This window comes from Pleurodeles waltl, chromosome 2_1 (assembly GCF_031143425.1).
Source record: "Pleurodeles waltl isolate 20211129_DDA chromosome 2_1, aPleWal1.hap1.20221129, whole genome shotgun sequence".
NCBI lineage: Eukaryota > Metazoa > Chordata > Amphibia > Caudata > Salamandridae > Pleurodeles > Pleurodeles waltl.
Genome location: NC_090438.1, coordinates 732,387,042 through 732,404,948, shown reverse-complemented (window position 1 = coordinate 732,404,948; position 17,907 = coordinate 732,387,042). Strand labels below are relative to the sequence as shown.

At 44.2% G+C, this 17,907-nt stretch overlaps 1 long non-coding RNA gene across 1 annotated transcript; it reads right to left on the bottom strand.

Moving 5' to 3' along the window:
* Positions 1 to 6,879: 6,879 nt before the first annotated feature.
* On the bottom strand, positions 6,880 to 16,355 carry LOC138268033 (uncharacterized). The gene is made up of 3 exons (XR_011199906.1): positions 16,294 to 16,355; positions 9,420 to 9,506; positions 6,880 to 7,803 (listed from the first exon to the last, which is right to left on the bottom strand). It is a non-coding gene; the product is annotated as an uncharacterized lncRNA (long non-coding RNA).
* Between the last annotated feature and the right edge of the window lie 1,552 nt (positions 16,356 to 17,907).

The following is a 17,907-nucleotide window of genomic DNA, read 5'->3' as shown; positions in this document are numbered from 1 at the left end:
ATTGCATGGTGGCATTCGAATCGGCAACACACGCGATTCTTTCCTTGAGTGTTTTTTCATGTTATTCATTTTGCGCTACCATTTCTTGGCGTTTGCATGGTGGCGTTTGAATCGGCAAGACGCGCAATTTTTTTTCCTGAGTGCTTTTCATGTTGTTCATTGTGCACTACCATTTCTTGGCATTTGTATGGTGGCAATTGAATCGGCAAGACGCCCAATTCTTTCCTCGTGTATAAATAATGTAAATTACTGTGCGCTACCATTCTAAGACATTTTCTTGGTAGCATTTCAAGTTGACACGTCGCGTGATTTATTCCTTGAATCTACGTTGTGTGATTTCATGGTGCACAATCCTTTACGGTGTTTAATACTCATATAAAAATCTGCAATGTGCGCAATTCACTTTCCAATGTTTCTTCTGAGATGAACACAACAATACCAGAGTTCTAGATGTAATGCTGTGTGTACCTAATATGTATTCTTAAAAGGAGATTCATATGGTTGTTTAGAAATTGCTCAGAGTGTTTCCTGATTCTCATGCTAAAGAAAATGCTTGAATCTGAAAGTCCTATTTAACTTTTCCTGTTTCCTCCTCAGGTATTCGGTCATCTAAAGCCTAGTCAGTTTTAGGACTATTCTAGGGTTGTTCATGTTTTTTCGGAAAAGACGAAGCTTAGAGTTGTAGCATGGTACTGATTTCATGAGATGTAATTTTGATGTTGTGTTTTAACCTTTTGCTTCCTGCAGGTCTCCTTCACAGCTGTTGCCGTCCTAATCCCCTTTTCCCCACTTGGACTCTCTTAGACTCTGTGATAAATCTAATCAGAGTATTGGAGCTGTCTTATGGTGGAAGTGTTGGGAACGTGCACAGACCCCGAGGATCTGGTGACTCTGACAATATGCAATACGATGTAGTGTAGTTGTAATAAGATGGATAATGTATCCATCACGTTTGTGATAGAGTAGCCCATCCACCAAACTATAAGTCGGGTGCTTAGTGTTGAACTGCTGTGAAAATTGCTTCTGGTCAGTCTTGAAGTCTCTCAGAAGTCTCCTCAGGGCAAACTACTGGGCACCAAATTTATCTCCGGCCATGTCTTCTGCAGGATGAAGTACTATGTTGTCAGCTTGGCCATTTTGGCAATAGAAATCCTTTCGCTTTTGTGTCCCTAAATAAAAAACAAGGGACCAACCACTGGACCTTCCGAGAGCAGTTACAGCTTCTACAAGCCAACAGGCGTTAGGTATCCTTAAGTGAGTGCTCCTCTTCCAGCAGGAGCCTTCTTTTTTTCACCAGGGCATTATTCATCGGGTGCAGTCTTCCCAGGGGCATTAATGGTATGAGGAGGTAGTGGTTGAGGTTCCAGTTTTATCTGGTGCACTAGTCAGGAATTTAGAAAAATACTGCAACTCAATTCTTATTATTTTCTTGCAGTTTGACCATTTCCTTTTGCAGCACTTCCTCTTTGTAATACTGCAAAATTACCCATGATCCCCTGTTTCAATATGCTAGAACCCTTTGCCACAAGGCAGGCCTGTCTATAGCTCCTTGGCCACTCTCCTATTTATATGAGCTCTTCTTCTAATTGACAAGGTCCACACTGGTTCTGTCCTCTATTGTGACTGGAACTAGGTTGTCCAAGGGTGTACTAGGAATTAATAGGATAAGCCCTTCCTGGCACCCCTTTGTCAAAATAGGTGGTGGTAAAGCTGTCTTTTGTTCTGCTAGTTGTTCTTGTCCTATCTTGGATGGTAAATCCCTGCTCTTGTCCAATCTTGGACAGTTAATTCCTGCTAAACTGTGAGCATTTAACACCCAAGTGGTCTTCCTGGGCTCAGAGGTAGGCTATTTTGGTCTGGGTTAGGGTTATTAGCTTGCAGCCAGGGATGTGCATCCAGCTATTTAGGGACTGAGTGGGAAAACTGGTTTAAGTCCAGTTTGGCACAAGCAGTAAGAAGTACATATTTACAAAGTTACTTTTCCAATTAAATGATCACAAATCTGATTTCCCCATTAAATCAGCTTTTGAAAATTAAGAAATAACTTTGAAGCTTTATTCTAGTTGTCACAAAATGGGATCTGCCCATTTAGTACGCCAAGATTGCTTGGCTTTTTAGATCACCTGGGTTTGGGTTTTTACTGTGGATATTTCAATACTTGAGCCTCACCAATAGCCTTCCTTTTATGATAAGCCCTCAGTGTCGCAGCTAGGGTAAGGGGCAGTTGACTGGTTACATATGAACACATTTGCACACATGCACGAATGGGCGTGTAGGAGACTACCATTGTGTGCATTTCAGCAACTGTGCACAAGTACAAGTGTGTGCTCAGTTCAAATATGCAAGTCCCAAGCAGATATATGTACATCTTATGGGTAGTCCAGAATTTCAATATTTCTCTGGCTTAGCTCTGGATCAAAGCCAAGGCTTTTGTCACCCTGATGGGTCAAGTAAATTTCTCTGCTCTCCAGCAGGAGGAACAAAGGTTTCCCCACACAAAAGGAGTAATTTACATTGCTTCATCAGTTCATGAGGAGTAAGGGATAGGGAAGAAAGTCTGCATCTGCTTAGGTGCCCAGAGCTGAGGCGGAGCGGAGGTGCCCAGTGACTTATGGATGCTGCCATCTTGAACTGTTCCAGTATGCTGTGCAGGAGGTGTGGGAAAGGGGTGGAAGGGTGATGCAGCACCCTAGGATTGACCAAGTGTACCTGGTTTCTAGAACATTCCATCCCCATTAAAAAGCTTTTGCACAAGGGAGAGAGAGTGCTTTTTACTGGAACTGGACAGCAGCAACAGCCATGGACAACTGGACCAGGCATCTCCAACAAAATAAAGAAGCCATGCAGCGCAGGACGTTCTGCAACACAGGAAAGCGGCCGGAGCTGCCTAATTAATATAGACTGCTGTCCTCGAGGGAGTGCCCAATAATGTCCTGCGGGGATTACTTGAAAATGTTGTTAATGCTTTGTGGTGGCTCCAAAACTGGCAGTGGCACCACCAAAGATGTTGTGAGGGCTGCAGAAGGCACATCAGCCCCCCTGACTGTTAAAAACTAACCCTAAGTTGCTTGAGCCAGACAAAATGTGACATCAATGGCTTTTCCCCAGGAATTTTAAAGCACTCCAAAGGCTGGACTTTTTGTTTTTCAGCTGGGAGTGCAGGTCTCTCTAGTGGCTGGTGCTATGGCTGTAATTTACGTGGCCTGAATGTGTTTAAAAAAGACACAGACACATGTTTTGTTTCCTCTTTTTGTCAATCATTTATGTTGACAGTATTTGTTGAACAATGTTAAAATGTTTTCTACTCCTATATTGAAACGTTGATGATTTTTAACATGTGGTTTGTTTACTTTTTAAGGTGGTTCACCTTTTATAAAGTCAGTAGGCTTACCTTATATTTTTTGATGATCCCTGACAAAGCCCATAGGCATGTTTTATTCAAAATGACCCCCCCTATGTTGTGACGTTTATTTGGTATCGGTCGCCGGGTGTGATTTTGAGGGTAATGGCCCAGTGGGGGGTCAAATGTGATTGCAGAATGTCATCTAAGGTATTTTAATCTGTTTTATTTATACATTTGTAAATTAATGTGTAGTTTTTAGTTGTGTGCTTGTAATAAATGTACCTTTCATTTTTCAAAGAAAAAGCACTGACTAGAAATCATTTATTGAGTGTTATTAATGCGTGTCGTTGAATGGTGATCTCTACGCTGAGAGAGTTCAGTGCTACTTTGGGGTGCTTTGGTTTTATGGACCTATTACTTATGCAGGCCTCACATCTTGCACAACTAATAACTCATTTTCCTAAATTAGCAGTTTCCTAAGTAAAGATAGGAAACAAAGAATTTAATCCTATCTATGTCTCTTCAAAACCTACATGGTAAAGTAGCTTTGAGGTTGTATTTCAGTGGGAGAGCACATTAACCCAAATATATAGTGAATCCTAATTTTGATATAATAGCACCACTCCACCCGGTGGGTTTACAAAGCACACTCTAGGGGCAATTTATGATTAGATTCACATAGGCTGTTCCTACATGGCAAACCATGTTTACTTCCTATGTGTTACTACAGGGCATTTAAACAGCATTACACCCAAAGCACTTTTGGCATACATGTGTGTAGTAGGACTCCAAAGTGGGTAATCTGAGATGGCCTGACCACAGGTCCACAATGGTGTGGGCCTGAGTCATATGACATATGATACTCTGCAGATAAACAATTCACATCAGGATGTAATGGGGGAATGTAAGTGAGCTAAACTACACAGTAGGACAGATCCTATCTCCTCAGAAAAGGCACACAGTGCCTGTGAGAACAATCCAGTTATAATGCAAATCTTGGGAAACTGTGCATTAATGCCCAGGCCCAACAGGTGTACTACGCATCACTGTCCAACTCAGGGCTCCATGTATGAGGAAAGGATGCAATTTGGTGCTGCAAGCCAGCATGCTGTGCTGCTCTGCATCATTTTGAAGGTGCAGGAATGTGTTCTATTTACCAAAATGCAAAACATACATGTACTTTCCTCCATGGTGGTGTACTCACTGCTTCCTAGCACCAACACAGTCGTAGGGGTGCCTGCATTGCAGGGATCATTACTTATATGCTGAAAGGGACACTTTCCTGAACTTGAACAATCATGATTGTCATCTTCCACTTCCTACACATTAAAATAGGTAAAAAATGGGTGTCAAATCTCTCCGTTGCACCACTTCAATGCCACCCCTGATGTTGTGTAGGAATCTTGGATCTAAATCTGGGAATGTGTCACATTCGCTTTAGATTCTATGGGTGTTGGGGGGAACACCCACAGCAACGCCCATGGAACTCACCTTTAATGCAGTGTAATGCGTGAAAGGGGTACACAATTACAGGGCCATGATAATCTACACAAGTTGGTATGGTGTGGCCTTGTAAATTAGGGGCCTGCATGCTGTACCACTGAGCATCAAATTCAATGACACTCCAGTTGTGCAATGTGCTTCTAGGGCCTTGGAGATGAGGCTTTTAAAGTACTCCCTTGGAAGCCTTGACTGTAAACCTGATCACTCATGTCAACATCTAGCAGAGCTCAACATTAACTTACCTCCATTTCATTCCAGAGGCCGACACCATACCTCCTGGCCAGCTGCCTGTCTTGGACTTTTCCGATGATGTGGATAACCAGCTACCAACCATTTATCCAGATACCTTCTAGCAAGTCCTGGGTGCCATACACACACCACCTCTGGTCTCAGGGAGGCTAGACAGTATTGTGGGGTCTCCAGATGATCCACCCAACAGCCAACAAAACCACTTGCCAGCTCAACCAGTCCTGGACTCCCAGTACCTATCACAACTGTAGGAGGAGTCCAGCAGGAGCTGGCAGATACGGTGCAGGTGGGGAAGAAGACTGTGGCGGGTACGCTCGAGGCAGTCCAGATGTGCCTCAGGCCAAATAAGGACAACTTGTCTTCCATATGAGGCACCTACTTTCCGCTTCGTGGCCTCCAGCAGTCCCTGGCTGGCATCGCTAGTGTCATAAGGCAGAGGCACAAGCAAATTCATAGCCCAAGCACCTTGCCAACAGGCTGGGTGCAATACAAAATATTTTGGAGTCCATGGAGTGGAATCAAGACTCCTTCATTGTAACCTTGGGTGCCCTTCAGCGTGACGTTGCTGCAGTGTTGCAGACCCTGCAGGGCCTCCTTGCTGCTGTGCTGCCTTATGTGTTCCCACAGATGAGAGCTGCCTTGGGCACGATATCCACATCTTCAGTCTTTGTGTGCCTCCCTCTATTTCAGCACCTACAACACCCTTGTCACGGGAGGCACCACATACATCAGAGCATGAAGATGTGGAAGGAACATCTTTCACCTGGAAAACTGCCCGGTAGCTTATCTCTGTGGCACATGACCCCTTTCTTCTCTGCTCTGTGCTTAAGATCATACCAGTGTCAAAACACCTGGCACTGTCCTCAATTGGAATTTCGCATTGTTGTGGACACCCATATGTGGACTGTCATTGTGGCCAATATTCCTTAATGGCAATGTAGATGTCCTCCTCACTAAAGCATTCCTCTACTACACATGTCCCATGACCTGTTCACCCCCATGGACTCTGTTTTGACATCCAAGGGCTAAATACATCTGTTGAGGTTGTTGTCTCATGGAATATACATCACTACTGCACGTAAATTAAAACATGTAAATAAAATCGCTTACTACAACCTTGGCGTTGTATGTGTGTCTAAAGCAGGAACAACATGAACATGTTGCATTGTGTGTACACTGACTGCTTACCAAAGGGATATGTGTGGTTTGCAGTCCGAGACAAGCCACACAGACTGAGTGAACATACTTGATGAATATGATGTGGTTGGTGAAAACATTGTTTCTGAGAATCCTAAGCATGTAATTCAACAGGCATCATGCAGTCCTTGTGACAGCTGATGTAACTCACACCCAAGTGGCTGGTCTAAGCAAGGACACTCACAAAAAACTTACATTGCTGGGACAACCAAATGATGCTAGTTTAAGTCTTTGAGGGGCTGGCATAAGTGCCATAACTGTGTGAGTAACAAATCCATGATTTAGGGTGAGTGCAATGACAACAACATTCCACAAATGCATGTCCCATGGCTTACCAATGCAGAGCAAATGCATATGAATACTTGTTATGGGATGTGTATCTATTCACATCCAGATTGTCACATACATTGCTAAATTCTGTTTTTAGATGACTAATGGGATCCCATTGCCAACCTGACATGTTGCCCATAAAGAATGCACCTTGTCATACGTTTCCAAATACTGCTTGCAAAGCCAAATGCATGTACCTAACATAACCTGTGCAGACATGCTAAATCCTGAACAGTAAACCACAATGGAGACCATAATGTATGAAACAATAAAAGTTTTATAAAATGATTGATCTAACACTAAACTAAAAACTACCTAAACTATCTAACCTAACTATCCTTACCTATCCTACACTACCTGAAATTACTTCATAACTACAACTAACTTATCTTAAATTATCCTATATATTTAATACCGCATGATAAACATCAACCCCTCTACCTCCCCTTAAAACACATCTGTAGATAAGGACAACAGTAACTACAGCTATACATAAATGAACTAAACATTTAGGCCTAAACAAAGATATATTTTTTTTTTAAGTACACAGATTTAAAACATCACCCTCCCAATAACACCTGATCATAAGAAACCCCCCAAAAAGTACCCATCCCTAATAAAAACTACTATGGAATAAAACTGCCCTACATTACACTAACTTACCTAACACTAACTATCTAAAAATGTCAACTTTATAAACGATATATAAGAGGAAAGGAGGTAAATGTCTAGTTGGGCCATCCTGCGCCTTATTTCCTGATCACGGGGTACTTAATCTCCCAGAGCATGATGAGCGCCTGACCATGCTTGTGCTCCAGGTTTGACAGACGTAACTTCATGTTTGTAGTTTTGCTCTGAATGTCCCACTCAAATTCAGACCAAACTACATGTGGTGGGGCCTGTGGTGTGGTTGGGGCAGTTGTGGTGGCAATGGAGGTGGATGGACCTGCCCCCAAAGGCCCACCCCTGTCTGTGGCCCGAGTCTTGCCCTTTCCATGGGAGGGAGAGGTGGCTGGTTCCATGGCTGGAACCCCTAGGGGGGAAGGCACTCCAGAATCCCAATGCTCTCTCCTGGTCATATGTCTTCCCCATCCTCTTGAAAGCCTTTTGCACATGGCTGATGTGGCGATAGCAGTCATCTCTTTTCTCAAAGTTCCTCTTCTGGGATGGAGTCATGTTTCCTGAGCAAACAGAGCATGTCATACACAGGTTCATTTGGTTAATGAACATCAAGCATTCCATGCAAATACTATCTGCAGACATCAAATGATGCACATCACAAATCACAACAACGTCTTGGAGAGCTAAGTGAATAGATATCTGCTCAATATCCATCATCTCCACATTGATTACGGTCAAGGTATCAGGGCCAAGCTAATGCTGCACAATAGAAATACCCCATATTGGAACATCTTTGAATGATCATGTCATCACTGACCATGGTTTAGATAAATGCTGTTTTCTTATCATGGTATGTCACACTCATCATTTTGCATTGCTCATCAGTGTCCCTTCTGCATACTCTAGTGCCCTTGGATCCTTTGGTATTTAGCAAAGTCATCTGAGCAAGGACTGTAAGTTAAATGGCATGTCTCACAAAATTCTGTGCCTGATATGGCAAGAACTCACACCGGGACACATTGCTGCATGGAATATCCATATGTCATGTATAAAATTTGAGAATGGAGGGTGGATAGCTCACTCACATCACACAGAGATACATGAAACTACTCCCATATCCACTCATGTACATCTATGGTGAGTCGAGCCATGACTCTTAACATGCTCCCCGAGTAAGTGGATGTGTCCACTATGCAGCCCATTGCCTGTACATATGGGTACACATTTCCTGTGACCTTGCTGCACACCAGCACACAGCACAGCCATTTAATTGGTGGGTGCTTGAATGCCATACATCTCACCTGCAAAGGTATCTTGGAAGAGCAATAGCTAATGCTGTTGATTGTATGAACCTGTTTACATTACATCCAGTAGACTATCAGGGTCAGCACTATCTAAAGCTGAATTTGGTATTGACATGTTGTCTGACACTGTTTTAAGGACATCCCTATAGTCTAACATGCATTTCCAGAACTTTGAAGATGACCAGGTATAGCAATGTTGTCATATGCAACATTGAGTATGTGGAATCACACCACAAGAGTGGGCAATTCCAGGGCAAATCCAAGTCTGGTATGTTGACCTTTGTCCTGCTAATCTTAGGATCCTATTCACGCAGTCCTCAGTCCTGGAAGTACATGATTTACTTTGTTGTTCCTGTGGCACACACAGCAGGAATATGTTCTGGGAACCACATAGTGTCATCCTGCATAAATGTGTAGGACCCTGTATTTCTGGCACATGTTCTTACTGTCACCACTGTGTTTTTACTCATACGCCATGTGTGGGCTAGCTAAACATATCAGACATAGATTGCACCATGAACAACAACAGCCTATCTGTGCACATGAAAAGCTTTGCTCAGGTATACAGTGCCCTGCCATGTTCAGTTATGATGCCACAACCGCATTTGTTCACAGATTCTGGTATTGTGGTCATTGCTCTTTGGTCACACCAGCAAATCCTTGGGCCCTCAGTTATAGCAATTGGTACCACCTTGACATTGGTCAGATGCAAATGCACATCCTGGACTCACCCTCCACCTTAATGTCCATACACATGTATAGCCTATGGAGTTTCATTTTGTATACATGCACTTTATACATGGCATTGCACACAGCATACAGCATTACAAACAATCCTTACACTAGCCCTTACACATAAGGATGACACTCACTGGTAGCATCGGGGTCATGGAAGCTTTCCACCTCTCCAGTCGTGTATGGCTCGGGTCCACTTGCAAGATATAACATGAGACATAGCACTGTGAATGTTGAACAATGAACACAGTGGTCAAATATTGCACATTACACATGACTTGAAAACTACCATAAAAGCTTTATGGTTGTGACAACTCATATATGCCATTGGGTATGTCTCAATGTCCTACATTGTTAGACCAGGCTGATATGTACACATGTGTGGTGTTACCATACATATATGTCTCAGATACATAGTGTAATGCTTTTACATGACTAGCTACCCCCATTTTGTTTCTAGGCTAGCTGAGTATAGTGGCACTCTGCACCTTTATGACTCACAGAACACACTCAGTCATAGCTAGCAATACTCCTGCCCCACTCTTTTCATCACATGTACATGACTATGCAACATATAACAGTAGTTAGACATTCTTGTCCCCTCATTTAATCAACACCGTTAGATGTCATTGCTTCATGGTCAAAGACAACAAACAGACATGTTTTCTTCATCCCCAAACCACTACATTCTCATTTCATGTACAAATATGTGTGTGACATAATAAGATGTATGACATTCAACATGTTATAACTATGTTCATATTCACATACATCATGCCTCATCTACATGAGACATGATCCACTGAAGTGTCTCAAATGATGTGGATCTCCAGTGCTAAGATACATGTTGACATATGTCCTGGTAGCAGGCCAAATAGGCCCTGTGCACATTTCCTCAGGCTGTCCACAGCACATCTGGTGACATGTGCACCTTGGTGCTAACAGGAACAGGAAAGTGGCAAACAGGGGCATTGACAGCCCAGTTCTTGTAAACCTTTGTTTGTTGAATGTTGGGGTATGATGGCATTGATCCCTGACACAATGGGCTACAGTTACCAGCCCAAGTTTCATCCTGCACCACCAGAGCAACATGTCCTGTGAGCTCATGTAGCTAAGTGTGCCTGGCCATGGGCTCAATGCTGGTAATGCAGCAGAGTCATATGTCACCTCAGGGGTACCATCACAGTGGCCCTCCGGAATGGATTCCTCATTTATCCAAGTTTTCTTGTTTCCTATGTGTGCTGCTATTTACACCACACATAGACAAAGGACAACACCATTGATGACTGTGTACAGGCAGGAAGGTGCCCCTTTTGCACATGTACACTTGTCCCTGGCAACCATGTACCCTTGCAACATGACAAAGGGTGCCTACATTGCTTCTCATCATCAATTTGAGAGTACAGGAATATTTGTTCGACAAGCAATTATACAACACACTTTTCAGAGATCAGTGCATTGTGATTGGTAATTTGAGAATGACGACAGTGTTTCCACTTGATTGAATACTGTTGTGGTCTACTTATGGTTTTCTGGAAGTGGGTGTGTTTTTTTAAGTGGGACTGTGACAGACACTTCAAGACACATGTTAGCTTGACTCATTTATTGACATGTTTGGCAGTCATGCCTTCAGTCACATGTGCTTAACTAAAGAAGGTCTCCACCATGTGTGCATGTCTTCATGCACCTGCAGCAGTGTTCTGGAGGCTAGGTTGATGTGGTGGCTCATCCTCCTCCTCTTCTCTTTGTGTCTCCTGTTCGCCATACCAGGGAATATGTGTCCTGTCACAAATATTGTGCAGTATTGCACAAGTCAATATTATCTTGCAGACTGGGGGTGGGGGAAAATACAAGTTGCTCCCACCAGAAATTTCGCAGGCAGCGAAACCGGCCCTTGAGTAGACCAAAGGTCCACTCAACGATGTTTCTCATACGACTGTGCACCTGATTGTACCCTTTTCTGCCTCAGTTTGTGGGTTTCCATAGTGTGGTCTGGCCCACTGTTGGATGCCATGTCCTTGGTCAGCTGAAATGTAAAATAAAAGAAACAATGTCTTTGTTTTAGATTACTGTATTTGCATAAGTCCTGCCCATGTGCGTTATGTGTGTTGGGTTTATCATGCACTTCTCCCAATTACGACCAAATTATATGTTGATCATGCCAGAGTACTGAAGTTGCCAGGGGCCTGTTCACTCACTGTATGTTGTGTCAAAAACAGTGCATGGGCAGATACATCATACAATTCAACCTGCTGACTGTCATATTTCTGCAGCAGATTTAGATGGTGGCCGGTTCCCATCACTGAAGTCCATTTAATGTTTTGTGTTCACAATACATGTGTGGTGTGACAGAATGTGGATGTGAATCTTTTTTGTAAGTCCAGCCTAAGTTGTTGGTGACATGCCATACATAGCTGACAAAGACATATATAGGTCCATGCTCACCCCAGATGTTGGTGTTGCCATACATTACATTTGTACATGCCTTTGATTGTCCTTCACTGTCCATGACAGTTTACATGATGCCATCCACACAGTATGCACTCACACATCCAAACTGAGTGACATGATGTGACAACTGCCATTTCCCAATCCTTGTTTGCATGTCACAGTGAGGGAACATTGTGTACATGTGATAGCATTGTACCCAATTAGTGCACACAACACATGTATCCTGCCAACTTGTTGGTGGTCATCTGCAGTCCAGCTACACAACTTCCTGCACTGTTCTATGTCTCTAAGATGGGGAACTGGTACACAATACTTGGGGCCTCCTGCAGATTTGGGGTCCATACAACTAGACTTACACACAAGTTGCCTAGCAAGTACACATTCATACTTGCATCAGGGGTTGTAGGTGGTCTCCTTTGCTTTCACAATAGCATTTGTGAAAGTGGGAGCACCTTCCAGCCAAGGCTGCTGCCTCAGAAGCATGGTAAGTGATATCTGTGTGTAGCATTATACTTCACACATGTGAGATGGAAGTTATTTCACATACCATTATACATTTGTACAGTTACATATCACCTGCCCCTGGGCTGTGTTTTGTCATTGTTCACCTAGGGCCACAATTATGAGGCACAGTGTAGCAAGTGCCTTGCTGTGCTGCCATGTACCACCAGAAAGGGCATAAATGCACTGTATCAACAAGATATGATGCCTTTCTGTCCTCTCTCCCTGCAGTGGTGCACAAATTGCTGCCATGCGCCAACGCAGGCATTCTTGCACCATGGTGCATGGGTGCCTGCATTGTAGAGATGATTGTTTTTTTGCAGGAAGGGTCACGTTCCCAGTCAAAAACAATCATAAGAGGTGTTTCCCTCTTTCTATGTGTGCTGCAGAATGTGGAACACATACTTTAGTAGGAGGATAATACAGGGAGAAATAAATATATTTCTCCCCATTCCTGAGTTGTTATTAGATTCTGCTGCATTCCCAGCCTTGTAAATCTGGGAATCCATCCGATACTATCATCTACCATGGGTGTTGCATGGGCACACCCCAAGTAATACCCATTCACATAGCGTTATGCATGAAAGGTGTCCATATTTACAAGGCCATGGAAAGCCACGCATGGTGGATTTGCATAGCCTTGTAACTATGGACTGGCACACTGTGCTACCAGAGCGTGAGTAAAATGTTGCTCTAGTGGTACATTGTATCAACAGGGCCTTGTACATGAGGCTGATGTGTGAGCACTGACACACCCGATGGCCCATGTGTGTTGCATGTGACCACCCCCAGTTGACATGGTACACCACCCTTGCACACAGAGATGTTGGGCAGATTTCCTAGCTGCCATGCATGGCTGTATGCCTTTACATCATGCAACATGTGCAAAACTGGGTTGAGATGCCTGCACCTATATGTCAGGGTGTTTTGCAGTACATATGTGTACTGGAGCATGGTGCATATATGTGTCAGAGGCCTCATCCTGCAGTTCCTATCTGTGCAGGCAGGCAGTCATCTATGTATTTTGTCCCCCATATCTATTTGTAGATGTGTTGGTTAGGTACTTGCTGTTTGCTTGCCTACAAGCAGGCCATTACCATATTGTTCAACCTGGAATCTCTGTTTAATGATGGACTTCCGGAAGATGTAAGCATCATGTACACTGCCCAGGTATTAGGCCACCACATTCAGGATCAACCCATGATGGTCAATGATGGCCTGTACATTCATTGAGTGGGTATGTTTCTGGTTCCTGTATAAGTGTTCAGTTGCAGCAGGAGGAACGAGTTGCACATGTGTGCAGTCCATGGCACCCAGCAACTCAAAAATCCAGCAATGGCATAGAAGCCTTGTTTAACTTTTTGCTGCGGATGTTCGGTGTTAGGGAAGTGGATGTTGTGGGGAGTAAGGTGGATGGTCATCCAGGACAGAGGGGAGGAATGCTGACAGGGATGTTTTTGATACTCCTCCCACTCGTTCTGCAGTGGTCTGGAAGGAGCCTAACGCAAGCATATGTAACCCAGCCAGGAGTTTGGTCAGTGGTGGTACGTTGGTGACCCTGTCAACCATAGCCTGCAGTCTGGACGCAATGAGGTGAAGCAGTTGGATGATGGACTCCCTATGCAGCTGATAGATGGTCATGGCCTCTTCCTCTCTGAGAGCAATCAGGGATGTCCGCTGGCGGTAGATGCACTCCTTTCTCCTGCACTGCTTCTGTGGTGCGGGTGGTGGTGATTGTGGTGGTGTTGGTGAATGTGGTGAAGATGGTGGGGATTTGGATGGTCCTCTTGGTACCCCAAACTATAGTATGAGTAAATCTATGTTGTCCTTCAGGTTGCCAGGGTGGTTTGTGTGTGTTCTCCTTATGTACCTGTACCAAAGAGTAATTTTAAAGCGTGTTCTGGCCAGGTGTTAATATTTTTACACTAGTCAGGCTGAGCACAACTTTTCCTAAGAGAGAATCATTTTTCAGAAAGCTTGTAAATACAGCTGTGTAGCAGCAGCATCAATTTTTAAGGGGGAACGCCTACCTTGTATATCATTGTTGGTATCTGACGCAGCCAGATCCTACACTATTGAAAAATTACACTAGGGTGGAAAAAGTGATGATAGAGGCCTCTAGCGTCACTTTGTAAATATGGAGTTGTTTTAGTGGCGCCGTTGCTTCAAGAAAAATGATCCAGCGGCGGCGCAAACACCTTCTAAATAAGCACCATTGTTTTCTGGGCCCAGCAGGTTGTTCGGTCATCTGCCTTCTGACCTCTTTCACTCCCTGGTGCAGTTCCAATTAGCAGGTAGGTTGGTGTCACACACCATTCACAGGTGCTACTAGAGGGGAGTGGGCTCATCAAAGCGGAGCACATGATGTTTCCATCTCGGAGTGCCTGGGGAAGTCGAGGAGCTATGCAAATAGTATCAGAGTAGTCAGCTCAAGCTCTATTTGCTACAGGCAGTAGAGGTGGTACCTGAGCTGGTGGTTTAATCTGAGCACTCGTGGCCAACCACACATGATATGAAGTACTGCAGGAACAGTGGAGCAGTGTTAGCCACCAGTACAGAGCCATATACGTGACCTGCCAACCTTAGAGACAATGCCCCATGGCAGTACAAAGGAAGTACGTTTTTTTAGTTAAACTGAGCGCCAGTCACTGTAGAATATGCAGCGAATTTACTAATCTTCCCTCAGCTGGTTCGACAATGTGCCAAAGTGTTACACCTACACAGGCGAGGCCTAACGAGGAGAAATATGTTTATTTCTCCTCGTTTTTACCTATTTCTATGTGTGCTGCAGAAGCATACATAGAAAGAGAAATATGCATCCCAGGATTGATTGCAGCTTCTTGCACCAAAACAATCCAAAAGGGCTTCAGTGCAAGAGAAAGAACAGGAATGCGCTGTATTGGATAAATAGGGTCTATTCCTGGCCTTTCTGACTTGCTGAGCTGCTCTGAGCCATAAAGCCCACAAATAAGGGCCTTGGCATCTATGCCCTTATCAGGGCATAACAAAGGCCTGCACAGCCCCCAGTGTGTGGGGTGGGGGCTGTGCTCCAGAAAGGCCCCCCTCAGTACTGTACACTGTAAGCGGGCGACAGGCTCCTAACTGGGTTCAGGATGAGCGCCCTCAAGGTACTTACTGTGCAGGGGGCTACCTCAACTTTCGTTACGCCACTGGTTATGTTGTCTGTTCCTTCAGGCAACTGGCAGTTTCGACAGAGCAGAGAGATGCGCTATTTTCTTGAACTGGAAGATCCTGTGACACCGGATACAGAGCCACTGGCAATGAAAATTCTGAGAATGAATGGATAAGGCAATCCTACGCTTCCCAGAATTCCCTAGCAGTCCAAACCCTTCTTTGCGCAGGCAATCCAAACTGCATACCACCAGCCCATGAGGACGCACAGTGGACCAGGGTATTCGAAGGGATAAAATACACAGCAGCAATCCAGCGACTTTGTATTTCTTTTTTTTTTTTTTTTATCGAGGCACTGCTTGACGACGCATGCTGCATTTTAACAGCCATAGTCATGAGACACAAAGGGGTGTGCAAAGTAGAACAAAGCTAGGACACACATCCCACCTCGCCATAAATCTGGCTTTTGAATATTGATTTCAAGTGCCTCATATTTTAATTTACAGGACTAGAACTTGACCTACGTTTGCAGTGGCGGCCGGCAGCTTTGGGAGGAGGGCGGGCGGGGCACACACACAAACACACACACAGACTCATTCTTTCACACCCAGACACGCACGCACGCACGCTCACCCATTAACAACACTCATTCCATTCAAACATGCACGCACGCACCATTCATTTTACAAATTCACACACATTCATTCTTACACACACGCATGCACGCACTCACATCCAGTAACAACACTCATTCCATTCAAACATGCACGCACGCACCAAACATTCATTTTACAAGATCAAACACATTCATTCTTTCACACACACACACGCACGCACATCCATGAACAACACTCATAACACTCAAACATGCACGCGCGCACCAAACATTCAAAGGAAAACATAACACACATACACACACACACTTACCTTCAGCCTCCAGGTCCCAGGAGGGTTGGGACTGCTGCCTTCCTTCATTGGCTGACCTTAGGTCAGCCAATGAGGGAAGGCAGCAGTCCCAGCCTCGTCACAGAGTGGGATGGGGTCAGTGAGACTGCTGACCCCACCTCACTCTGTGACGAAGTGTCACTGATTGACACTCGCCCTGGGCGCTTCAGGGCTTAAACCTGAAGCGCCCAGGGAGAGTGTCAATGGGTGACGCTTTCCTCGTCACCCAGGGGAGGGCCTGGAGTCACCTTTGCTGGGCCGAGGAGATCACGCCCATAAGGGTCGTGATCTCCTCAGCCCAGCAAAGTTCAGCTCAGGCAGCTAGGAGTCTGCGCAAATCGCGCATGTCTGCTCCTGGCTGCCTGACCTGAACATAAAGAGTGTCTGTCAGGCTGACCTTTGTTCAGCCTGACAGACACTCTTCATGGAGTGGGGGGGGGCGTGGCCCCTCCGCCCTAAAGGACGGGCCGCCACTGTACGTTTGTATGATCTCTGATTGTTACTTAATTTATAGTTAGATTAGTTGAATGCACGATAGTGCATAGAATGATTAACAGAGGAATTCACACCATACAGGAAACAGTTAACGATTCAATTTATTAATAACACCTGGCCCTTGTTATGAGTTTTACAGATTATAGATGGAATCACGTTATTTTAATGAGGAAGCAACTAAGCCTCTTCTTTGAAAAAACAGCATAATTTTTACCAAGTGAGAGAGGGAGGTTTGAACAAAATGACTTACAAATTAAAGGGCATGTTGATTGTGGACGCTTAAAACAAGGAAGAACCCACGTGTCACAGATGAAACTATGTGTTAGAATTGACAGATCTACAAGACAATGCACGTCTAGGCATCCAAACATTAATGAAAGCTTTTCGAATTATTAGCATAAATCAATTTTAATTGTAGTAGTAATGCTGCGGTACCTCGCGGGAACATTCCTAGGGTACAGTGCCCTGTGCAATTTCTGCCAAAGTCTCCTTACGTTCTCGGTCTTTGTCTGGATGTGTCCAATAAGCAATCACAGCTCTTTAAACTGTCTCCAGATTAATTATTTAGAGCCTATCCAGTTCTGCTTTTAGAGTCAAAATTTGCCTCAGTGCACATACGATAATACGAACAGGTTGTTAGGCTGATTCATTTTACGGCGAATGGCAAACGCTTCTTAATTCAATAACAACATTATTATTATCATTATTAGCAAACTGAAATTAATGTATGTTTGTGTGATAAGGATAAAATTGAGCTGACGTTTCAGTTAGCACTTTCAGCATTACGCTCAAATTGTTCTGAAACAAGCACCTAAAAGAGGGTGATAGATTGCTAGTGCATTTTAAAGCAAAATTGCAATATGCTTAACAGAACCACAGAGTATTGGCTTTACCGTATAGATTGCATTGAAAAATAAGCATTGACAAAGACAAAATGTCTCTCTTTTTCAATGTGTGTTGTGTTGAGTAACCTAATGGTGAGTGTAACGGGAGAGGGTAGATATCTGGTTTGGGCAGAGTTTGTGTGGCAGGCACACACCTTGGGGCATATTTATGGGAGGTCGGCGCAAGCAGTAAGTGATATTCAAAAAACGACCCATG